This window comes from Microtus oregoni, unplaced genomic scaffold (genome assembly GCF_018167655.1).
Source record: "Microtus oregoni isolate MIOR12 unplaced genomic scaffold, Mior012 000044F_ref0000062, whole genome shotgun sequence".
In the NCBI taxonomy this organism is placed as follows: domain Eukaryota; kingdom Metazoa; phylum Chordata; class Mammalia; order Rodentia; family Cricetidae; genus Microtus; species Microtus oregoni.
In genome coordinates, this window is record NW_024543218.1 from 371913 (window position 1) to 398466 (window position 26554).

The 26554-nt window shown below is 43.4% G+C and overlaps 1 protein-coding gene across 5 annotated transcripts in view; it reads left to right on the plus strand.

Annotated features, from left to right (window-relative positions):
- The window catches only part of LOC121434631 (disks large-associated protein 1), a 684271-nt gene that overhangs the window by 348749 nt on the left and 308968 nt on the right, over positions 1 to 26554 (plus strand). The gene's annotated exons all lie outside the window — the stretch shown is intronic.

The following is a 26554-nucleotide window of genomic DNA, read 5'->3' on the forward strand; positions in this document are numbered from 1 at the left end:
ATCCTTGTGGTGACGGTGTGATTGAGGAGAGCATTTCAGTGCATGCTGCAAGAGATGGAGGGAAAGGGATGGAGCGATGGAGTGAAGGGGGGAGGGAAGAAAAAAGGGAGGGAGGAGATTGCCTGCATCTTGCTAGCCTCTTTCTCTTTTCTTTGAGGACCTTTGAGGCCTCAGCTTGTGAAATAATGTTGCCCACACTCGGCAAGTTTCTTCTCCTCCCTTTAGTCTCCCCCGCCCCCAACCTCCACAAATATATACCCAGAGATGCTCCTTACTTACATCCTAGGCTCTTCTCGGTCACATTGAACTGATAATCAAGACTAGCCATCACGTACAAGAGTAAAATGTAGTCTCTTTCAGTTCATACTAACAACGAGTTTTCCACTTTTCACTTGAGTACTATTCTTTTGGTTTCATTTTAGGGGGGAGTCATCTTGATTATAATGCTTTTAGGCAAGTAAGCCATATGGTGGTGGATTGAGGAGAGAACATTTTTTCAGTCACACTATATTCATAAATAGAAGGCTAACTCAAGAGGTAAATTTAGCTTAAGGAGCAACACTAATGATAATTTGAACCATAAGATATTTTTCTTTTTTCATTTAAGGTTTGACCTATTTTAGTATTTTGGTCCAAGCCCAACAGCATATATATTGCTTGTTTACCCAGCCATAGAAAGAGCAATTGTTTTCTCTATTTATGAATCAGGCTAGGAAGAACAAAAGGTAAATTTGTGCCTCCTAAGTAAAACTCAGGTGCCTTGATAGGCCATTCTGGGTGCTAAATAGAAGCTATGTTTAATAGAAATATTTATCACTTAACTGAGAGCTCCATAGAAAACTTCCTGCAAAGAATTCCAAGTAGTGCTTCCTGTTAATGAAACCCTCCCAGAACCACAGAGGAACGGAAGTCTATGGAACCATAGCTATAACAGCCCTAAGGATGTCCAGTTCCGTGATCCATTTCAGAAACCTTTTTGTAAGTAAAAAGTTCCTTGGAAGTGAGTGTGTAAGGCATGACTACAATCCCAATAATAGGGAAGCTGGAATGTCAAGGTCAAAAGTTCAAGGCTATTCTGACTCTGCAAGGAGACTGTAGCTCAAAAGAACTGAAGGGTGAGGGTCTTTTTCAGGGATAGAGTACCTGTCCAGCATGGACAAGATCTTGGGTTGGATGCTTAGCATTGCAAATAAAATGTAAAGAGAAGTTTACACAAGAGGCCCAGAAATAACCAACCAAGTACCATGTTGAGATAGAGATCTCCAACTTGATTTCTCTAGCTCTTTGAACTTGACAGAAGCTCTTTACAAACCGGAAGTCTAGCCTCATCTCAGACTATGTTTAAAGCCCAGAAACAGACATAAGGAGACTTGACTTGCTCACACTTACCTGCCCCATCTTGGAACAGAATCCCCTGCGAGCTGGGATGCTCACAGGCATCTGAGATGTTTTAAAGTTGCCCTATCTCAAACGATAAAGCATATTAGGTAATAGCAATAGAGTTGTTGGGAATACAAGAAATTACATTTTGGTTTATTAACACTCAGATAGTCATGCAACATGGATAGCAATCTTTTCTTTTCAAAATGAGAAGAATGAGATGTCTAATAGTTAATTGCAGATTTTAAAACCATGTATCCATGGTTTGAAGGTGTCAGCGTGTCAGCTGGAAGCAATTAAGAGTGCCCAGTTCAATAGATCTGAGTCGGAAAACTTACCTTCAGCGAGGGTCTTGAGTGATACCGATGCTGTGAGTTTAGGAGGAACATGCTGTGAGAATCAACTACCCCTGAACTCATTGTCACACGGTAGATATCGAGTGCATTGTTGTCCTCAGCATGTGCTGAACCATGTGCTAACTTCATGGTGAGCAGCCTTCAACCAGCCAAGCACCTAATAACTGAGCAAATGCCTCCTTGGCCATTCTGAGTGGTCTGTCGGTCTGGTCACACCCTGTGGAGTATGTGTCTCCACAGAGAAGCAGCTCGGGCTAGTAAGGATCCCTCTTGCTCTTCTTTGCACAGTTGCTACCTCTCATCCCTTTCACCCGCCCTCAGAGAAGGGGGGAAGGGGTTAGTTTTTGTATGAGATATGCAGAATCAGTTCATCCAACAAATCTGTTGTACCGCTGATTAGCCGAACACTCGGCCGGAAACCAACAAATGTGCGTTAAGATTCAGATGTCATCCTAAAGGATTAGACAGGACATAGCCAACTGCCCCCAGTGGGGCACAAAGTAGGTTTCTAGTGAACTTCCTGGTTGCCAGGCAGAACACCAGTTTACATGAAGTCATTCTCCACCCACAACTTTCTAATAGCCTTGCCCTGCCTGTGCTCACTTACAGCTTTTCCAACTCACAGCTGGAGAAACTAAACTCTTGAGCGTTTAACTGCCTCATCCTCAAGCAATTCATGGGTCAAAACCAAGATTAGCACTGTGACTCCCTGTTATTCCCACAAGCAATGATCCCTGTAGGTTTTAAAGCAATCATGTCCCATCTCTTCCAAGCCTTGCCGTTAGTCCTCACTTTTATACTCTATCGATGCCACCAGAAAGATTCCTATTCTGATTTCACCAATGCTTTCATAGGTTTGGAATATGAGTATCTCTTCAAGCCTTCTATTCTATCTAGGAGGGTGTGACTCACTCCACTGAGGCTTGATGCACACACCGCTCCCTATCAACATCTCAAAGCTGTGTAGGCAAACACCGGAAGATGATGAAGATGCCTAGTCACCCATGGTCACTCATGCCGCCCTTATTCAGAGAAGCTATTGTTAGTTTTAATTGGTCCAGAGTCCACTATGAAGATTTTGAAATTATCGTCCACCTGAAGTCACAGAGTCAAACACTTGGACACTTGGCTTTTGTTTCATTCATCTTGTTATCCAATTTGAACTTAGCCTGTAAGAAGCAACAGAACTTTTAAAAAAAATCTTTTTTTCTTTTTACATACCAATCCCAGTTCCCACTCCCTCCCCTCTTCCCTTTCCCTCCATCCCCCACCCCAACCTAGTCCCATCCACTCCTCAGAGAGGGTAAGACACATGCTTTGGGGAAGGTCCAAGGCCCTCCCTACTATATCTAGGCAGAGCAAGGTATCCATCCAAAGAGAATTGGTTCCCAAAAAGCCAGTACATGCAGTAGGGATAAATCCTGGTGCCACTGCCAGTGGCCCCTCAGTCTGCCCCAGTCATGCAACTGTCACCCACATTCAGAGGGACTAGTTTGGTCCTATGCTTGTTCCTTTCCAGTCCGACTGGAGTTGGTGAGCTTCCATTAGCTCAGATATACTGTTTCAGTGAGTGAACCCATTATGGTCTTGACCTCTTTGCTCATATTCTCATTCCTTCCACTCTTCAACTGGACTTTGGAAGCTCAGCCCAGTGCTCTGCTGCGGGTCTCTGCCTCCGTTTCCATCAGTGAAGCAACAGAACTTAATGGCTGAGCATGTTAAAAGTTGGTTTTTAAAAAAAAAAATCAACCACATTTAGTGCTTTGCCTTAAAACACTAAAATTATCTCTCAACTTCCTGTCATTCTACAGTGGACTCTGCTAACAGAGAAATTGTCAGCAGTTGTATTCTATCTTCGTTTCTTTGAGAACAGGGATGTGGGGGAGAAGCTCTGGTTGAGCGTAAGATAGCAACTGCAATCCCTGCCTTTGTGAGGTGTTAGAATTCAGATAAAGGCATGGCAGTGTGCATGCGCACTGAGAATCGGTGTTTTAGCTAGTCTTTAAGAACAGCTAAGGGTGCTGGAGAGCACGCGACATTTTTTCATTCTTATGGTCTATTACCTGTGAGCTTTTAATCATGAGAAAGCAGCAAACAGTGACTTCCAGTCTCCATACTGTCGGAAAGATCACTCCCAAGAATTTCCCACTGAGCCCAGTAGAACTATCAGAGATGAAGAACGCTAGAGTGTTATCCATGTGAACCCTGACTTTACACTAGCACTAAAGGTGTTAAGAGACATTTCTCCCAGGAAACTCAGAGCTGGTTAAGTACACCGCAGAATGATTATCTAGTCAAGAGGAAAAGCTTGTGTGTGCAATGCCTATCTCTAATACAGATATGTTCAGCATTCTCTTGGTAAACAGAAGTATAAAATCACCAGAAAGGCACCTTTGCAAGTGTGCAACATAAAGCAAACAGTGCAGCCTGTGAGCGACACACTGAAGAACAGCTGTGGTCTGGGACTTCCATGTCCCTGCTGCTGCTGGAGGAACTGGCTGTCTGTTCTCTATTGACACTGAAAAATCCAGGAAAAAGAGACATCTGTAAATGTGAATTGCCTCAAGATTATATTCTAGTAGTCACTTAGTAGAATAGAAATAATGGTTATCATTAATCATTTCAAAATAAAAGGCAGGAAGAGATCCAAATAGTAATGTCAAAAACTAGTCTCCAGCCTGTATGGCATTGCTAGGCCACATTCTGTCCCTTTTAGACCAGCCTGGGAAGACCATCATTGTGTCCCCTTGCTCATTTTTGCTCCATTCAGAATGTGACCTATAGAATTAGTGTGATACCAAAGATCTGCTTAACCTTCTTCTGAGGCAGACTCAAACTTAACTGCTATCCTGTCCAGCTCTTTCTTGGCTTATGTGAGCCCTCGCCCCCTCTCTGTCTCTCTGTGTATGTCTGTGTCAGTGTTTCGCTGGAAATTGAGCCTAGAACCTTCACACGCTTAGTAAAGACTCTACTACTGGGCTATAGCCCCAGACCTTTTTTTACCTTTGATTTTGCAGTAGAGTCCCACTAGTTGCATAGGCTGGCCTTGAACTCACTTTATATCCTCTTGCCTCTCAAGGAGCTAGAATTACAGGGCTGTACCATCAGGCCCAGCTAATCTTGAGTTTTGACTCCTAGAATTTAGGGGATAAAAATCCACCAATATGATATTGTTTTTGATATGTAATAGGCCTATGGAAAGATGAACAACTGATTCTAATTGCTCAGTACAGAAACGGTTTTCTTGCCTTTTGCCTCCTATGACAAGAAGGTTGGCATGACAGTGAATGCTTCCAGGAAACAATCAGATGATGACCACTATGACTTAGATCCTCCAGTATGAACAAACTTGTCTCCTGGCTGTGCTCATCAGCGTTCCCTCCACGGGCTGGACCATCTGCTTTGTCTGTGCCAGTTTCTGCAACTCACCTGCAGTTGCCCCAACAGAAACTGCCTTGCTGCCGGCACTGAAGAACAAGGTTGACAGGGCTTCCTGCTGCTGTGGCCTAGTGTTCCAAAGCTGAAACATGCAGGTCTTTCCTCTCTTGCAGCATTTATTACTCCTACCATGATGTTTCACATAGACGATTGGTTTTTTGTTTTGTTTTTTTCAAGACCGGGTTTCTCTGTAGCTTTGGAGCCTGTCCTAGAACTAGCTCTTGTAGACCAGGCTGGCCTCAAACTCACAGAGATCCGCTTGCCTCTTCCTCCAAAGTTTTGGGATTAAAGGCGTGTGCCATTACCACTCAGCCTCATATACTGTTGTAAATTTATGACTTTTTATATAATTTATTAAAAATATGTTTTTCTTAATTCAAAATCAAATGGTAAATATGAATGGTACATTTAAGGATGTTTTCTGGTTAGGAAAAAAAGTGTTAGAGGATATATCAAAATACTTTCTTTATCACCTCTTAAGATGGCAAGCAAAAAAAAGGTAATTTTTTAAAAAAATATGACCACTGAAGCGTGAGTTAAACAACAACAGCCGAGCTAGAGTGGACAGGAAGCTCTCAAGGCCTCAGGCTTACACAAAGGTCTACAGACAACTAAGGCGTGCTGAGAGCTGGGGAAACACACACAAGTACATTATACAGACCAAGCAGGTCGGCTTCGTGTTAAGGATATGTGTGTATGCACATACATCCATACACGCATGAAACAAGTAATGAGGAAAGAGCCCACAGTTTGAAGAGAGCCACGAGGAGTAGTGAGAGAGCTTGGAGGGAGGGAAGGAAAGGGGAATAATGTGATTATGTTATAGTCCAGAAAATAAGTGATTAGAATAAATAAAAATATGTAGGCCTTTCAATGCAAGTGACTGCCGACCTGGGGCAGGCATCAGACACCACAGAAACGTCATTTCTCAAGACGGGTGAGGCTTCTCAGTCGCAGGCAGCCAGAGCTGAGACCGAACCTCTCGAGTCGTGCGCTGCTTTCAAGGCGTTGACTCAATATTGAGTAGTCATAGTTTTTAATTCTCTTGTATCAATTGCTTCTAAAGCCGCATAATGAGATCACTTCTACTTGCTAACTAGGTTGCACGCTCCACTGCCACTGTGCCCCTCTGGCCCGCCACACTGGCTCTGCATGCCCTGTTCTTGTCACTTTGCCCGGGAGCCAAGCGAGCAGAGAATTGTCTGACTCTGTGTTCAGTCAGTACAATGCCTGGAACATTGGCACTGAGTGTGCATTAAAAATAACAGCAGGGACTGCTTGTTGCTTTCATCCGTCAACAAATCCTTTCAGTACAGGTAGAGATGGTTTAACATTTACAAGGGCAAGTCATGTAGGCAGTAGCGCAGCCTTTCCTGCAGCTCGAAGCACATTTCGCTCTTGAAGACCACAATTCCAGTTAAGTCAGTAAGCTCCTAGTACTACCTCTGCCTGCAGGGTCACAGGCCTGCCTAGGGTTCTGTCTTTTAGATAAGTGTTTGGTGATACTGAATGTCCCCTGTCATTCTGGGTGGCTTTCTCGGCATCTCTGATATAGACTGTCCTCGCAGCCTATGCTCCTGGACTTATGAAGAGGAGCTTGCTCCCGTTCCCCCTCATCATTGTCTTCTGAGAGACAGGGACCCACCTTGCAGGTCCCCTGGATCTCCCCTTGTTGAGGAAGCCTGTGGTCCTCACTGCTGCCTTTGGTCTTGGATGATGGGGTAACACCATGTGTTCCCCACACAGTTGTTAATTTCCTCAGATGCTTCCAGTACTCCTGCACCTCCTTAGGCACCATCCCCTTCCTCGTGCCCCACCCAAGAACTGAGAGTCTCTGAGGTCACTCATTCCCCAAGTCACCCCCAGGCCCTCAGCAAGGACAGTTTGACTCAGACCAAAAGTGAAGGTCTGTGTTATTGTTTTCCATCCTTCCAAGCTCAAGAATTCAAGCGAGGGATCTGGAATACTCACCAGAGCTGTATGTTGTGAGCAAGTCTACTTCCACAGCAGGTTTGGACCACTGGTGTAGACAGGATGAGACACGATCCCTAGCAGCTTCAGTCTTTACTCACAGTGTTTTCCAAACTGTGCTCAAGAAATAACTTAGTGTTCATGGCCAGCATTTTTTCTTATGAAATGGGATTTAGTGGGGTAGGGTGGCATCTCAGAGCATTGAATCAAATATCCAAATTCAAATAGAAATTTGAAATTCCCAGTAGAAATTCTTACTCTTGACTTTCCCAGTGAGAAAGCCCTGTGGTATCAGCCAGCCATCTCCCCGATCAGTAATATACCACTCAGCGCTGCAGGCACCAGCTCTCTCCCGGGTGAAGGTCCCATTGCCTCTCACTCCTGCACCTGGGAGCTTTGATGAGAGATCCCACAAGCCCTCTGTATCACCGTTTCCAGTAAGCCTTGCCTTCCGGCCTAGCTCAAATAGTAAAGGAAGTTAAGAAAGGAAAAAAAAAACCAATAAGTACAATTTAAAGCATATCTGTCATGTTGGCACTGAATATCTTTAAATGTTTAGACATATGCTGACAATTCCCCAAACTGGTTTATCTAACTAGTAAGCTATTCATAAAAGATAAATGAAGGACCCTCTAAAGATGCTTTCCTTAAATGTTTAGAGTTATCCAAAAACATAATGAACAACTTTCTCATTGAAATCTCATTGAAAGAAATGTACTACGTGGAGCTCAAGACTTACCCCTCTCTCATTGTTCACATTTGTGATGTGTTCCTAGAAACTGAAGTCTTAGTTTCTTTAGGTGTAGGCATACAAAATAATTTGAATGCAATATCTTTGTAAATGTTCAATATGTACATTTGTGTCATCCACGACTACTTCTGTAACAATTCCTAAAAATTTATTTGAAATTTTCATAGATTTGTATTATATATTTGCATCATATCCAACCCTGCCTCTCTCCACTCCAACTTCAACTTCCGTCATGTTCTTACCATTCTCTCAAACACACACACACACACACACCCCACACACATACACCCCACACATACATACATATAGATGCACAAAACACACATACACACCCCACATACATGTACATACACACAACACATACATACATAACACAAAAACACACAGGCACACCTGTACACACACACACACCCTAATGGAGATCTTCTCATTCAAACCACAAGACATCTGGCATGAAACGAAACAACACAACTGGGTTCAGAAACAGCTGTTGCAGAAAGGATTCTCTTCTAAATGTTTTTCATGCTCATATCCCATTATTCTGAATGGGAGGATCAGCCTGAATAGCCCGCAAATATCTCGACCTCTAAAACTGCCGGGAACCATTGACAGATGCTACGTGCAGTGGAATAGACCATGTAACGAAGACAGGGTGCTTAATGTTTACTCTTGTGTGTGCAGCCAAGGCAACATCACCGAGTAGGGCTCAACTGAGGTTGGATGCATGCTACAGGCTGTCCCTCTGCTTCTGCTTGCTAGTCAAATACAAAACTGTGATTTTTCTCTGCATTATTAAACTTGGCATGCTATCATGGGCACTCCATGTTGTTGGGGTTGTGCCTTGTGTGTCTTCAGCTGAGCTGACACTGATCCACCACACTTCCTTTCTTTGTGTCCACTCACACACTAGTCCAACCCTCAAGGTACTTGGTCAACAGAAGTAGAATTGTGGCTGTGTGAAATTGAGTCTCACTTTCTTAGAATCTATATTTTAAAAGAAGAAATTGGGTACCTAAGGAAAGGTTGAGTGGTTCTGCTCAGTGGAAGATGCACACAGGTGTTTCCTCACAGGGATTAAGGTACAGACAGATATCTGTTGGAGGAGGAGGCCACTTGTTGGTTCCTGACTGCTCAGCAGCTCAGATGCAGAAAAATCACACAGAAACTATATTAATTTAAACACTGCCTGGCCCATTAGCTCTAGCTTCTTATTGGCTATCTCTTACATATTATTTTAACTCATCTCCATTAATCTGTGTATTGCCATGAGGTTGTGGCTTACCAGATAAAGTTCAGGCATCTGTCTCAGGTGGGTACTACATGGCTTTTCTCTGACTCCACCTCCTTTCTCCCAGCATTCTGTTTAGTTTTCCCCACCTAGCTCTTTCTACACTGCTCTGCTATGGGCTCAAAACAGTCCTTTATTAACCGATGGTATTCACAGCATACAAAGGGAAGTCCCACATCGGACATCTTTCCATAGAATGGGATAGAAAGGTGTTATTGGGGCAGGAGGACCTGTGTGGACTTTCAACATTAAGGAGGATTCTATTTTTCTGCTTAGAGAGAAAAAAATCAAGGCCAGGGACCAGACAGCTGTCCACATGATTTCTACTGTGGAGCTTGGCATGATACATTTATTGTAACAGCCTTGAGACCGCTTTTGGAATGTCCAAAGGCAACTCCTTATTGGCAAGTCGGAGGGAGCCCCAGGGTGTTTACAAGGAGATGATACTAGGACAGGAAGGAGTCAAATGGAATGGGGGCAAGAATGAAGCTCGGAATCTAGGTGGAGTAAAGCAAACATGGAGTCTACTGTAGACCTCACAGAAACTGAAAAATGAGAGGAGCTGTGGGGGGGGGCACTAATCCATTAAACAGACATGTACTGTGTGCCCGTCCTGTGCCAGTGTCTCCTGACACCCATCATCTCCATACCACCAGCTTTCCACGGTTCTAACTGGCCTTTTCTGTTGGTGCCCTCTGACTGTTTTTCTACTCTCATTTCAATATATTTATTGTTTACAAAGAAATTGAATATTGCCTCTGCTCGCCTCGCCATTTGAGATAAAGGCTAACCATAAAAATAAGAAGAAGAGAATCAAGAAATGTTATTTAATTCTAAAAGACACTGCATCTACTTAAACAGATATTCAAAACAGATCATCTGTGAATAGCGAGTTTTCTTCTTTGACTGAACTGGTTGAACTGAGAAAGATCTGTAGTAGAGAGAGACAGCCTGCTCACTGATGCTCGAAGTCTTTGCTCTAGGGTAGCTTTAGTTCAGACTGCACGAGTAGCTTCATTCACTCACTAATAGGCTGGGGAGGACGGTAAGCAAGCACAGTAACAGATACGACGTAGTAGCTCAGTGACTGAAAAGGTCACTGTGCTATGAATGGCTTCCGGGTTCTGCTGGCCACCTGAGAGGCTGTGGCATTCTTATTATACTTCTGCCTCAGTTCAGTGTTGTCTAGGCGTTAAATCTTACTTCTGGGTGTTAATTTAATTCCCACCCCTTGATAGGGTTCTTCCTTCCTATTGCCAAATCCTAGAAACCCACCTTTAGTTTTTAAAAAAAATAGAAAAAAGGACAGTGTTTCTAGGCTAAACATAAGTGCTACCTTCAATAAAGTAATTGTGTAGGTGGTAAAATACTGCCACATGTAGGACCTGGAAGGCTGTGGGCCAGAGACCAGATCTTTCTTCCTGTCAGCTACACACCTCTAAGGAGAGCTTGAGACCATATATACCTCAGCCACTATGTGGGCAGAAGCTGCTCTTTTGCTTCCCGGCTGAATAATCACACAGAAACTATATTAATTACAACACTGGTGGGCCAATGAATATAGCATATTCCTAGCTGAATTTTAAATTTTAAATTAGCCTGTTTCTATTAATTTGTGTATCACCAAGAAGCTGTGGCTTACGGGTAAAGGTTCCGGCTGTGTCTGTCTCTTTCGGCAGCTATGTGGTATCTCCTTGACTCCGCCTACTCTCTATCTTTATATCTGTTCAGATTTCCCACCTGGCTGTACTCTACTAAGCCATTGGCCAAAACAGCTTCTTTAATAACCAATGGTAATAAAGCATATTCATAGCATACAGAGGGGAATCCCACATCACCGCTAATCCTAGGTAACCAACTCAACTTTTCTTCATGGTTCCATTTTTATGATTTTAGGGGATTATGAAGTTCATTGTTGATAAACGTACAACTGAACATAAAGTAGCAAGAACAATCGTAACTGTACCCTGACTCACAGTGGAAAGAATGGTGACAAGAAGGCAGGCAGCTGACAGTAGGAAGCACAGCCCAGCCTCATTGGGAATGTTCAGAACTCAGTGTGGTCAGTGGGAGCCGTATTGGAGGATGAACAAGCATTATCTAGGCAGCCGAGAGCATTTCCCATACAGAGGAAATGAATACCGTCCACAGCATCATAAAGGGAGGGCAGATGGGGGATGTTAAAGAAAACTGTAAGTCATATAGTGATTGGGACCATGGAGATAATGGACCAGTAAGAGCCTGTGGGGATGATTTGACCATACAAGGTACATAGATGATGGTGGTGGTGGTGATGATGATTAAAATAGAAACCACTTTGCACAGAGAAAAAGCAGCATGAGGTTTGGAGTGAGACAGATTGTTCAGGAGGAGAAACAAGGACAGTGCCATGGGAACCTTTGTACAATTTCTGCATGACTTTCTCCTTCGCCCTTTTTATTGCTCTCAGTTCCCACATGAAAGGGGTGTCCCAATGCAGGACCTGTGACATGTTAGAAGATAGCTTTCTGGGACTGAATACCTTTGTCTTCTAGCCGGTCTAGTCATGTATGGAGACTCTTACACCCCAAAGACATAATCTCCCTCTTATGAATCTTGAAGAATCCAGTCTAATTCGATTGTGGGACCTGAAAGTGACTCAGTGGACTAAGGGGTCACTCGGTGTTCGTTGAGCGCTCATTCCCTACCTAGCATTGGACATGTGCCCAGGGATTCTCCCTTGGAAGGGAGACAGAACCATGTATGAATAGCTGTTCTCCGTTAACATACTGCTCACAAACGCTCAAATGGTTTTCCAGAAAGCCGGTCCCTAGGAGTACAGGAATCGGTACAGACAAGAGAGATAGCAAGGGTCCCTGAGAAAAGCTTCAGGGAAGCCGATGAGAAAAATCAACACTGTCAGGTATTGATAAAATATCACAGTGAGTTACCTGCAATTTGCAGCTGAACGTGGGAAAGACAGGCTGTGTGGCTAGCTAGACTGTAGGCCTCTGATGAACTTCACAGCAGAAGCAGGGGTCTCCAGAGCAGTGCTATGGTGACGCTAAGATATATCGCCCGCTGTGACTGTTTCTGGGTTCCTATCCATTTTGCAGAGTTCATTTTCATACCTAAAACTCTTTTTCTCTACAACTTCTCTTTGGATTTGTTTTACTATTTGGCTTTAGTTTGGTTTTGCATGCATGGAGTGACCCAGAAAAATTCTCAAGTTCACAACAAAAGTAAATCTTGAGAGAAAGCTAACTTAAATAATTCAAAAGCAGTTGGCTCATTGAAAAGGTGCAGAAAGATGACGGTTTTTAAAATAGGCAATGGGGCCATTGAGATGCCTCTGCAGGGTAGAGCCCATGCCACTAAACCTGGTGACCTGAGTTCAGTCCCCAGATCCCACATAGTAGAGGGAGAGGAGTCATTCCTTTGAGTTTTCCTCCACAAACAAAACAGGCCATGGCATATACACAACCCCCAAAATAATTAAACAAATAACCTGTAAGAAAAATTCCTATAGGTGACGACAGTCAAGGACCTCGGCAACATTGCCCTTTCATGTTGTAAGGATGGTGTCCCTAAAGGTGAGCAGAAAGCAGCATTGAGAAGGTATCTCCTTCCCAAGTTGCCTATACCTGGCTCTGAAATGAAGCAGAGTGAAGCTGGAGGCGGTGGCAAAGACATTTTGTGGAGTCCAATCAGGCCTCGACCTCACACACCGGCTGAAAGATGGAGGGTACGAGCGGCCCAGACTTTGGTTCATTTCCTCAGCGGGCAAAGGTTACCTCAACACAAAAACGCACTGCTTTCCATGCGTGTCGCAGCCACTCACATGCTCAGGGCTCACCTTGACCACAGACGCTCATGCTGGCTAAGGTAATTCATGCTTAGATCCCTGCTGAAAGTGCCAGCTACCCATGTATGTGGTGGGGAAAGGGAGCATACACTCCTATTTAGATGGATATTCATCGTGACACTTGTGTAGAGGGAGAAATCGATGCCCTTTTTATAAAGATAAGTAGATGATAGATAGATAGTAGATAGATAGATGATAGATAGATAGATAGATAGATAGATAGATAGATAGATAGATGATAGATACATAGATAGATGATAGATAGATACATAGATAGATGATAGATACATAGATAGATGATAGATAGATACATAGATAGATGATAGATAGATAGATACATAGATAGATGATAGATAGATACATAGATAGATGATAGATAGATAGATACATAGATAGATGATAGATAGATAGATGATAGATAGATACATAGATACATAGATAGATGATAGATAGATACATAGATAGATAGATACATAGATAGATGATAGATAGATACATAGATAGATGATAGATAGATAGATAGATAGATACATAGATAGATGATAGATAGATAGATAGATAGATACATAGATACATAGATAGATGATAGATAGATAGATAGATACATAGATAGATACATAGATAGATGATAGATAGATACATAGATAGATGATAGATAGATAGATAGATACATACATACATACATACATACTTTATATTCAGTGTCTGAGTTGCATGTACCTGCACCACATGGGCATAGGACCCTCTGGGGTCAGAAGCTGCATTGGTTCCCCTAGAACTGTCCTAGAACTAGCCAGGTTTGACCCCAAAGGCCCCTGTCTTCAGAGATGAACAGAAAATTTTCTGCAGCGGTTTCCTCAATTACTGCTATTGTAACTGGAGAGAGATTTACTGCTGAGGAGGCTAGCAAAGGATGAATGGAGCCTCCTCCAGGCAGCTGCAGCGGCTGTGTGTGGATGGATGGGAGAGCAAAGAAGGCACTAGCCATCTTCATCAGCTGTCGCTCGTTACTCGACAATTAGCACCATCCCTCAGCTTTCTGTGGCACCTGTACAGAAAAAAAACCCTGTTTCTAGAATGCTGCTGCTGCTGTTTTTATTTGTAAATTAGCGCAACTTACAAGGAAAAAGTGTTTTGCAGGCAAGAGACTCCTAATGATGTGTTTGGATAATGCTTGCTGAGTGCATGCAATATTTGGGGTGGGGCTTACCTATAGAACTCTAACAGGAGCATCGGTGAGGCACTCCCAGGCCTGGTACAACTGCAAGTCCTACAGAGGTGCATGTAGGGAAATAATTTATAGCAGATATTCCTAGAGCCTGATGCAAGGCGACATAGTATCCAGTAAGATAACAGAAGGTACACGTCAGTGCTGTGTATTGTATTCAACAAATGCTTCACAGACCCAATCGTTACATCCCCCAGTCCTTATCATGTGGTTATGGGATCAGTACGAACTTTGCCATAGAGTTGTGAGTTCTTGGGAGCCACCCCATAACCCGTGAGAGTGGGTCCCAGCAAGCTGGGTCTTAACAGGTCTGCTATCAGATTCTTATGCACACCTCTGTTACATTCAAATGTGGTGTCCTGAGTGGGGAAGACATAGATTCATGTTAAAAACACACAGATATCTGGGCACGGATGTGCTGCTCCAGTGTACTGCATTTCCATGAAGGCCTGTGTGACTTGTAAGAGTATGTGTATTATAAAATGGAGTAACAAGAAGAGCTTAAGGAAATGCCATGCCGTTAGACTACAAGTAGAAAAATAATAGAACCACTGCTATATTTCCATAAATTTCCCAATAACCTTCATGGTATTCAGGCTGGAGGAGCCCACTATAGCTGATCTAGAATTGCCCTTGTCTTACAAGCTATCTCCAAGCTGAAAGGCAGGTGCTGAGAACACAGATCTGCTAATGCTAAAAACCTGCCCAGGACCCCCCATGCACCTCGTTCAAGTCAGTCTTTGTTGGGGTACGTGACAACCCTACAGAAAACAAAGCCCCCTGTCGGAAGCGAAACTGTTTGGGGAAGGTTTATTATGGAGAGCAGCCACTTAACATCCAAGAGCAGTTCCGAGAAAGGAGCCCAGCACAAGGGCCCAGTGATGTCAGGTTTGTGGGCCTCAGAGGCTCTGGCCAACTTATTGGTGGTACTAACGGGAAAACTAAAAACTTCAGAGGAGCCAGGCAGAGTAGTTCCTCTAAAGGATGCCTCAGATCCCAGCAGCAGGAAGCAAAGACATGAGGATCACCAAAAATCCGAAGCCAGTCCAGTCAACACAGCAAGTTCCAGCCAGTCGGGCCTATGGCTACAGAGTGAGAACTTGTCTCTAAAATAGAAAACCAACAAAGCCACACGAAATATGAAGCGATGAGATTTTAAAACCCAGAGAAAGAACCACACTGCCCTAAGATGCTCCTCTCTGCAGCATGCACTGCTCTGGCTTTCTAGATTGAGATGTCTTGGTCCTCCGTAGTTTCCGCATCTTCCAGACTTCTCCTTGCCAGAAGCGTTACACTTACCACATTACATGTGCCGCACGTACCGCGCGATTCAGTGCTTGATTAGATTCTGGCTTGTATTATCCTGTGATTGCCACCTCTATGCGATTTATTTTTTTCAACTAAATGATGAATTAGATAAGGCCTATCATTTCCATGTTTCCTTCAGCCGAGTAATGTTTCAGGGGGAGGCTATATCTGTACCTACTTGGAAGAAGGAATGAGCATTTGCTTGACGAGTGAAAGAGAGCATTGCAGAGGCATGCACCAGAGAGCCCAGCGTGGCGTCTGGGGAGGAGTGCAGCCTTGCCGGAGCGGAAGAAGGGCTGAGGGCGCAGGAGATAGAGCTGTCTGGGGGACTGTCTGCAGATAATGGAGCTGTCCACTGTGGGCCATACTGAAAGACTGATGGTATACCCTGTGGGTATGGGGGAGCAATTAAAAGTTTAAAAATAGGATAACCAAATAGTGAATAATATAGTATAAGCCTGCTGTTAGCATTACCAAAAACTGTGTGTGTGTGTGTGTGTGTGTGTGTGTGTGTGTGTCTCTGTGTCTGAGCCTTTGTTCTGTCTGTGTTTGTGTCTCTGAGTGTGTATCTGTTTCTGTGTCTCTCTGAGTTTGTGTGTGTGTGTCTCTGTCTCTGTATCTCTGTGTTGGTGTGAGTGTATCTGTGTCTCTGTGTGTTTGGGTGCCTATGTGTGTCTGTGTCTCTCTGTGTTTATGTCTGTATGTTTGTGTGTGTCTATGTGTGTCTGTATGTGTCTCTGTCTCTGTATCTCTGTGTCTGTATGTGTCTTTATGTGTGTCTGTGTGATTGTGTATCTGTCTCTCTCTGTGTATCTGTATGTGTGTCTGTGTTTTGTATGTGTGTGCCTGTGTTAAAAGTGGTAAGAATAGTTACCATAACATACTAGTTGAAAGTATTCAAAACTTACTAATTAAAGATCTTGGGGTAAGTCATTTAATTTTTGAAAGTCGATTTCTTTATCCAAAGAACATGATAACCACCCCGTACACAGAGTTTAACTTTTCACATTTTCGGTTAATCCACACTCAACTGCATGAAATAATGAGTGAAGTTCTCAGAAACAAACAATTCATGAGTTTTAAATCCTGTTTGCTTTCTTGAGTGATATGCTGAAATTTCTTGCCTGCTTCATCCTACCTAGTGTGTGAGTCACCCTTCCATCCCGTGTGTCCATATCATATACACTCCCTGATTGCAGGCTATGCAATAACTGCCTCAGATGTCAGATTAGGTCTTGAGTTATCCCAGCAACAGTAATCTTTATTTTATCTTTTAATAATTCCACAAAGAAAAAGAGTAGAAATGCTGGCGACCTAGATTTGCCAACGAGAAGGAGTTAAGTGTTTCCTTTAGGTGAAAAGACGGAAGTTATTGACATAATAATGAAAGGAAAAAGAATCATATGCTGAAGTTACTAATAACTACAGTATTTTATGGCTGTTAGTTTCATATTGTTCCTAGTCTTTAAGTTAAACTTAAATACAAATATTATGGGGCAAACCACAGCCTATCCAAAGTTCAATACTGTCAAAGATTCCAGATATCTATTAGGAGTCTTAGGATATACCCTCCTTGGGTAGGTATGGAGTTCTAGAATTCCTACCACATAGGATTATTTAATAATGAACCGTAATAGCATATATTTAAAGTGTTCAGAATGTGCTCATAGATAGTTCAGAATGTTTGTTTGGTAGATGATTACTATAGGCACAGATCCCATTCTTTTCACTCACTTAGCTTATATTAGTTCTTTTTCCAACCAAGTCCTCACAAATGATGAATGAGTATCTGTAACAGAATACTTGGGGTAGTATTCCTAATAGGCATTGACATAGAGTTAAGATTTGGTACTAGCTCTCCCCCCAGGGATGTTTGGCAGCTTGAGTCGAAGGACAAAAAAGATGATGACATCTGTCTTTGATTTATATTGTCCAGAACCAGTGAAGTGCATCATAGAGCAGAGGAGATGACAGGATGCTTGACCTGCTGTGTCTCCTGGGCCAAGACTAGAGAAGAGGAAAGCTATGAGGAAATAGATGAAGCCATCGCGAGAACTGGTAGAGACAGGAAGCGGTGAGGAAATAGGAGAAGCCATCACGAAAACTGGCAGAGACAGGAAGTAATGAGGAAATAGGAGAAGCCATCACGAGAGCTGACAGAGACAGGAAGCAATGAGGAAATAGAAGAAGCCATCACGAGAGCTGGCAGAGACAGGAAGCAATGAGGAAATAGGAGAAGCCATCACGAAAACTGGCAGAGACAGGAAGTAATGAGGAAATAGGAGAAGCCATCACGAAAACTGGCAGAGACAGGAAGCAATGAGGAAATAGATGAAGCCATCACGAGAGCTGGCAGAGACAGGAAGCAATGAGGAAATAGAAGAAGCCATCACGAGAGCTGGCAGAGACAGGAAGCAATGAGGAAATAGAAGAAGCCATCACGAGAACTGGCAGAGACAGGAAGCATAGGCATAAAGAAATATGAGGAAAAAATGGAAGAGGGGAAGTTGGAAGTGCAGTGTGAAGAACCTCAATTCATTTCAGAGTGACTAGCGCACATTAGGCAAATAATAGTTTTTTTAATAAATACTTTGATTTGTGTGTTTACTTGATGCGGTTCCATGCCAGGACACTGGAAGGACATATGAACACATGGGCTGCAGCCTCAATGGCTACTTCTGTCTGTCAAAATTTGGATCCTGGAAGTTTAATCCAGATACAAAACCTTCTTTACCCACAACCATGTTTCTAGACTGTTTAGTGGAGATAAATTTGGGGTTTTTTTTGAAAAGTTAAGATTGGATATACAATCCTCAAGAGAAGAAAAATGGATGCCAAGGTGAGAAGAGTGAAAAAAAGCTGGGATTGAAAGTGGAGCACTTTGAAAATGACCCGACGATGAAACAGAAGGCAGAAAAGGCGTTTCAGTAGGCCAAAGTCTGGGCACCACTAACTAACCACTGTAGAAGCCAGGAAAGCCAGACTCACCAAAAGAAAGTGAATCTGTCAGATGCTGAGAATGGCGGCTCTTCTCATCTTCTACACAGCTTCTGACCATCTCCTTGCCACAGAGGGAGGCCACTCATGGGCTTTTTCCATGAGCCGATATGAAATCTGAATGAGTGTTCATAATGTATCATGCTCGATAAATGGGTTGTGTGAAGCCATATGAAGACACCTTAGCCAATCCCAAGGGAACTGAGTCTGAGGACTCACATGGTGCCCACTTGGGCACAGATCATTGACAGTGGTTCTGGTATGCTAGTAGTTACCCCAACTTTGAAGAAGGGTTCCCTTTATGCGTGTATATAAGCTTTTATGGGCTACCATGTTTCTGCCACAAACTACTACAAGTTCTCAGTCACACTGGGCAGGAAACTGACTACCTAGATCCAAGAGATTTGGGAGACATTTTTTGTTTTATTTATTCCCATGGCTACATAGATTCTAGACTTATTCCTCTCTTTATACTCTCTCCTTCTGCAGATCAAGTGACCTCGCTATCTCGTAGGTTAAATAGCAGATAACTCTGCCATCCTGTGGCATCCATGTAGATGCTCCTTTCCTTGACCTTGGCTGTGCTCACAAAGATCCACTGACTGTGGAATATTTCCATTTGACTCTCTAGAGGAAACATCTGGCTCGCTCAATTAAGCCTCTGCACAAACGTCCTTGAGTTTGGCTTTCAAACTGCCCAGTCAGCTTGAGAAACATGGTGATTGCCTCAACAGACCCAGCCAGGGTGTCCTCAGCAGATGCTGTGGGTAGCAGAAAATTCCCAAGTGCAGCTGCTGACTGAATGACTATCACAAAAGGACCTCCATGCAGGCACTCCGAGGCCTCAGAACTCAGGAGAGTAGAATTGCGTTACAAGCTCTGGAAGGGAAGCAATTGCTTTTAAGAGAAGAAATTATAAAAGAAAACATGATTCAGAGGGTGGGTGGGTATGCGTGCATGTGTGTGTGTATGTGTGTGTGTTCTAACTGTGAAGTAGCTTGTCTAGAATATGCCAGAACATGCTCGCCAGACTCTTTAGCTAGTTATGAGAAATACAGACAAAAATAACTGCGTTATTATCAGAGGTTATTTTCCACCGCTTTTCCCAAGTTGCATTGTTGCGTTGCTTTAGCTGTCATTGTTTTGCAGCCTTCCCATCTTCCATCACAGCTGGCTTGTATCCCACAAAACAGTGCTAATCCGTCACTGTTCTTTGTTCTCGATTAAACGGTAGCTCGCAAGTTTTTCTCAACTTTTTTAGTAGATGCTGATGGTTTTTTAGTCTCCCCTGTCAATATTTGGAAGCAGCTGCACCCCAGAAGATAAGGTGTTCCTTTCCCTTCAGTATCTCTGGGAAGAACATTTGTTGACCGCTGGTGATCAAGGTGATCACACTCTCCTGCCTCACTCTGGGGGCTTCCCTGAATCCTCTGGAGAGACAGCCGAAACAGAAAACAGTGGACACACAGGAAGTATACGCCCTGGTTTCCTCACAGTGAAGACAGCCACCATTCCCTCCATCTAGCCAAAGAAATGTGGCATATCACATAAAAATCTTCTACCAGTCTCTGTGATGCTTTGCCCAAACAGCACCAAGCCCATAGTGGTATTAACGATGCCCCCCTCCCCTGGCCTTTCTCCAGGACGTCCCCTCCGTTTGAGTCTCGAAAGCTGGTTGGTACAACACCGCCTTTTGCAAGCTTTGGGAGGCTACTGTGATTCGGTGCCTACTGTGACTAAATTGGAGAAGGCTTCGGTTGTTTGTTTTGTTCTCTTATACAATAGCAAATCTTTTCGAGAGAGAAATGCCCCTGATTCAAAGAGGTATTCACAAAATCAAACCGCAGGGGATCAGGATGGCAATTAATGGTAACGAAAAGCCAAAGTACACTCTGTATGTACAGAGCTGCTCAGCATTGCGCTTTGAATAATATAATTGGAGTATTTCGCACGGTGTGCACTCCGAGGTACCCCACTAATGTCTGTGTGCCTTTAAGTGACCCATTCCTCTTTGTTACTAGAATGAAAGACATTAGGCGGGGTACTGATTTAAAAGGGGAGTTTCTTTACTTCACAGGTTAGGAGGCTGCCCATTGAACCGGGTTTTATTTTAAGTAAATTTAAAAAAAAAAAAATGCTAGAGAAAGCTGGATCCTCCACCTCGGGTATTTTGTTCTTTCTAGAAAAGGTGTGGGATGTGTTCAGGCTGTGATTGGAACATCCCTATTTGGCTGAGAGAGCAGAAATTGGGGAAGCACCCAGTTAGTCAGTACATCACCATGCTCCTTTAGGCTGTTCCTTCCCCTCCCTTCTTTCTTCTCTCGTGAAATAATTGCTCCCTTGGACCATCTTGTTAAACTTACCTCAATTTATTCCCTGGGAACAAGCACAGACATCTTTTGGATGCCTACAATCATGCCACGCCACTAGCTTTCTTAAATTTCAAAGTGGAGTGCCCCCACCTCAAGGTGTGGTTCTCCATCATGACATAGCTGCTTTCATGGCCTCTGCGACTGGGCCTCAGCTGCTCCATCTCATCCAGAAACTGGTTCTCAAGGAAGCAGAACAGAGCTGCAAACCAAACACAAGTCTGTTTCCTCTCACAGGAACAAGATACTAGGTGACATGGCACTCCACCGTGGTGAGGACATCTTTTATTTTTTTGTGTTCCACCATGTTCAATACACAGTGTTTATATTGTGGTGTGAGATCACCGCTTCACCAGCCCTTGGATCTGCATTCCAGCCAGAGGCAGGGAAAAGAGAACTTCACCTTTGAGATCTTTTCCAGAAATTGCACGTGCCATTTCTAATTATATTCCATTAGTCAGAATTCGTCAGCTCTACTCAACAAGGGACACTGGGACGTGTGGTCGTTATTCAAGGGCTAGGTTGTTCTCTTTTGATAAGAGAATCTTTTATCTCTTCTTATTTCAATGTGATAATCTGGCATGAGAAAGTCACAGGCAGATGGCGCAAAGCCAGAAAGGTAGTTTGACCCCGGAAGAATCTATAAAGATTGCCTTGCCCCATTGCCTTCCTCAGCCAGAGCATGACACTCTGGGCGGGAGCTCCCCCACATTGTTGGTGACACAGTTTGTGATTGCTTGCCTACCAACGCTCCCCGAGGAAGGCGACCAGAGGCCTTTGGCTGACGCTTCTCTGCATGTAAATAAAATCCAACAGGAGGAGCTCTAAATAAAGACGTGCACAGAAATCAAAACGAAACGGAGGAAATAAGGAATCGCCTGCTTTTATCTGCTTTGGGGCTATCTTCCCCTGTCGGCATCTTCTGATGTGTGGTTGGTTTGTGTGTTGCGTTGGGTCTTGCACATTACCTACCTAGAGATTTTCCTTTGCGTGCTTAACTGCTCTGGCATCAGTCATTTTCTGTGTGTCCATCCTGCACCGGGTGCAGGGACTCAGTAAAAACAATGCGCCTGCCACAGTCAGCTCATCTCACGGTCACCAGTAGAGCCGCAAATTCTCCAGGGCAGGCAACAGGACACGCGATCTGATGGCAAAATTGAACCTAGAGAACAACAAAGAATAATTTTGATGAAAGAAAGAATCAGATGCAATCACTGTAGCCATAGAAACATTCCCAGAGACGTGTTGACCACAGTCCACAGCCTTGCTCAGAGAGAAGGGCAAAAGAGCCAGTTCCCCCTTTCTATTTTTAGAAATTGTTACTGCCCATTGAAACCTAATTCAACTACTCGCAACTTCCTTCTTGAAGACTGTATTAAATGAGGAGACTCGTCAGTGAGGTTTTTCTCATGCCTCAGTCATATTTTTCTGAGAAAATCATAACCCCTTCAGTAAGGATTCTCTGTGTGCATTTGGTCATGTTTGCAGCAGCAAGCCCTAGATTTTGCACATGAGCAGTGCTCCGCTAATGCTTTATACTGATGCTGTTGGCCACACCATGGGTGGGAGATAGTGCTGTCCACAGATGCCACTTAGAAACATCAATTAGGAGGGCAATAAACAGGAGTCATGGAGAGAGGTGTGCTAGAAAAAGGAGGGTATGAAGCATGAGGAAAGAGAACTCAAGATCTCCATGGTAGGTATCGGCCACAATTATCTATCCATGGTCATTGACATTAGCATGTGACGTCATCTGTCTTGCTCAACAGGAAGTGGCCAAGTGTGCTGCTGTGATTTCTAACCACAAATTGATCAACTTTCCTTTTAAAAATGAAAAGAGGATAAAAGGCAGTGTGAGATCTTCTACAGAAAGAGCCAAGCTGACAATCTTTTTTTACCTTAACCAGGAAAAAAAACAAACATTTATGATAGTACAGCGCCAATATTATGACTTCATTTACCATGGCATAGAGCTGAGTTTCTCAACCTTCCTGATGCTGTGACCCTTTAATACAGGTTCCTCATGTTGTGGTGACCCCACCATAAAATTATTTCATTGCCACCTCATAACTGTAATTTTATTACTGCTGTGACTCGTAATGTAAATATCTGATATGTAGGACATCTGATATGTGGCCCTGTGAGGATCAAGGCCCATAGGAATCCCCTGACATGGAGGAAAATGACAAGTTCAGTGTCCCTTCACAAGCAGTAAGAAGAAAAAAGTGAGAGACTATATTCAGCCACTTGGAAGATTTAGGTACTTGTCACTGTGATGAAAATAGCCCACTTAAAGTAATACCATACTGTATATGTTTAATTTACATAAATTATCATTGCGTACATCATGCAGTGTAATTCACCATTGATGGTCATAAAGGGACTCTACATTTTTTTCTGCCTGCCCTCAGGTACTACTATATCCCATAAAATGTTGCTCATGTATTAAGATGATCATTGAATACCTGATAGAAATAATACTGTACAAGTTAGAGCAAATCCTTGTTTTCTGATCTTACCAATGTCACATATGATTTAGTACAAAATATCTACCCAAGACTCAGCTGCTTCAGAAGACACGCTTGAAGCCCCGTCTCAGTTACCTTGTATGTCGAGAAACAATTCAGTATAGTCCTAAAATGCATATATGCATATAGGCCTCCAGAACTGTCCCCTCTTGAGCTTGTTGGCTTACATTTATTTATTTACCACAGCACTGGAGACTGAACCCGAATTCTCTCCCATGCTCAGCAAGCACTCCGCCACCTAGGTGTTTCCTTAGCTTTCTTCCTGTTGGGTCCATATCTGAAAAAAACAAAACCATGGCTAATAGAGAGGTTTCTCAGAAGTCAGTTTGCACCATAGCTTTGCTAAAGATGTAAATTTAAGGGCTGGAGAGATGGCTCTGTGGTTAAGAGCACTGGCTGCTCTTCCAAAGGTTCTGAGTTCAATTCCCAGCAACCACATGGTGGCTCACAACCATCTGTACTGAGATCTGGCACCCTCTTCTGGCGTGCGGGCATACATGGAGGCAGAATGTTGCATACATAATAAATAAATAAAATCTTAAAAAAGTATAATTTTAAAAAAAGATGTAAATTTACCCACTCCAGATCCTTTCCTGCTGTAGTCTGCTGCTTCCATCTCAGGTTCATAAAAGGGCTGTCCTGGGGTTTCCCTTTTTATTAGGATCTCTCCGGGGGGGGGGGGGGAGATTTTATTCATAGGCTTTTCCTGGTCCGCGTCTATTATAAATCTTAAATGCCTTTCTGTGTCTTTTGAGAGCGTGTTCTCTCTCTCCCTCCTCCAGACATACCATCTTTGTGTGGATATCCTTTGGGCCAGACAAAGTTCCCAGACTTTAACTTCCAGGCAGGTAGAAGTCAGGGTCCATGATGAGACAGAAGTGGAAAATGTAAGAGGTGCGGGAGTATGACTCAACAGCCATCTTCTGCCTCGCTGAACCCGCTGATTCCTTCATGCCAGGGGAATACTCCCCCAGTGTTCCCTGTATGGCCATGTTGTCACATTGTCAGCAGAAGTTACTTGGATCACAGTATGGACCCTCCGGGAAAATTCTGCATGCATTCATTATCAACGATTAAGTATTTACACTGTGCTTGAGACTAGATAGACGAACTGAGTCTCCGCTGTCCTCACTCAGTAGACTAACCAATTTCAAAAGACCAGTGGTTAAAATTTCCCATCAGTAGTTTTGAACTATTAAGCCATGAAATGGGAGAGATTACTTACCTAACCTGTTCAAGGCACCAGGTACAATCCTGAGCAGCAAAAGACAGGGGAAAAGAGAGGGATTGCGGAGCTTCAGGAGGCTTCGGGGGGCATAAAAACATCAGCATTGTCATGAGCTCACAAATACCATGTGTCCTCTGGAAAAGGCAAGCTTTGGCCTCCCTAAAGTCCTTGTCTTTCTTCATGAGGCCAGGCACATGCATTTCAGCCTACCCCGTATGCTCACCAGCCGTTTGTCTTGCCGTTGGTGAAAATGGGAAATGACATTTTTTAATTCGCTTTCCAGAACAATGCTTAAAATGACAATCTTTGTACTGTAGGAAGCTTGAGAAAAACAAAAGGTTTTAAGCAGACTGTCAGGATGACCCCAGCCAGGTCCTGAAGAGCACACTGTGTTAAAGTCAGAGGAAAATCAAGTTCCCTGCTGGAGCCACAGACTGTTTCCAGAGCTTGGGACAACCTGAGCTCAGATACAAACTCAGTGTGAGCTCCCACTGCACGAACAGTAGGGACTAAGTCTCCTGCAGAGTACGTAGATCATGAGGTCCAGAGTCTTCTATTCAGATCCTTGGGGCCAAGAGCCTCTCAACCTCTTGTCATTCTGCTTTCCTTGTGAACATTTAGGAAAAAAAAAAAAAAACTAAACCAGTTAGCCCTCCTCCACTGAGGCAAAGCAACCAAGAAAATCAACTTAAAGAAAGGATTTGTTTGGGCTCGTGGTCTTGGAGAGGTGATGTGCTAGCTCACTTCACCCTGTCGGTTGGGACCTGTGACGGAGAAACACACCATGGCAGAAATGTGTGTTGGAGGAAGCCTATTTACCCCACAGCATCCAGGAATTAGAAAGAGCAAGAGCTAAAAGGAGCCTAGTTCACAGTATCTCCCAATGGCCACACTGCCTCCATCTACCAAAATATCCATGACCCACCAATGACACTGCAGGCTACCAGCCAAGCCCTCAACACACCGTCCTTTGAGGGCTCTTTAGGATCCAAACCATGGCAACCAGAAGGCATGACTTGAGACTCAGTCAATGCATTTTCTTACTTACTCTGTTTACAGGACGCTTAGATCTGAGAACAGAAATACATGGACAAATTTCCCTGTTTCTCCAGGCTATTGGTCTTCCTGTCTGTAGCTGATTAATATGTGGGCTTGTATTTAACATTAATTTTATTAATACATAAATACATAATTGTATTTAACCTTGATATGTTTGGGTACTATATTTATCCCTACAGAATTTCAAACAGAAAGTGATGGCGGACAGAATGACACAAAGTTATATCCTCATGGTTTAATTGCTACAGGCTTCTTTTGTTCATCTTGTCTTTTTTAGTCCCACTTACAGAATGCTTTCTTTGTGCCTGTAGTAATAGTTTGTTGATAACAGGAAGATATACAAGGGAGGAAGCATTAAGCCAGGCTGCAAGGAACTTTAGCTGGGAGAGACAGAAGCAAACAATACTGTGATTTCTGGAAAGTACATATGAGATGTCACAAAATCACAAGACCATAACATCTCTCTGCTATGGGTGCCAGGAAGGGCTTTGCACATAAACCCAGCCCTTTGGATGCTCTACGTTTGTAACTAACCTGTAAAGAGTTGGGGCCAGAGGCTAAGTGCTGCTTAGTAAAATCCCCAGGTTTGATTTTAGGCAGCTCCCAACCACCTGTATCTTACCATCCAGAGGATGCCAAATTTCTGGTTTCAACTGGCATCAACACATGCCATATATGTACTCCCACATCTAAACATAATAGAATATCTTTTTCAAGTCTTGTAAAGAAGGAAAGAAGAAAAGCAGGGGAAAGATACATTGCGCTACTGGGCTCATAAAGGAAAAACAGTTACTGTGTCAAAGAACTTG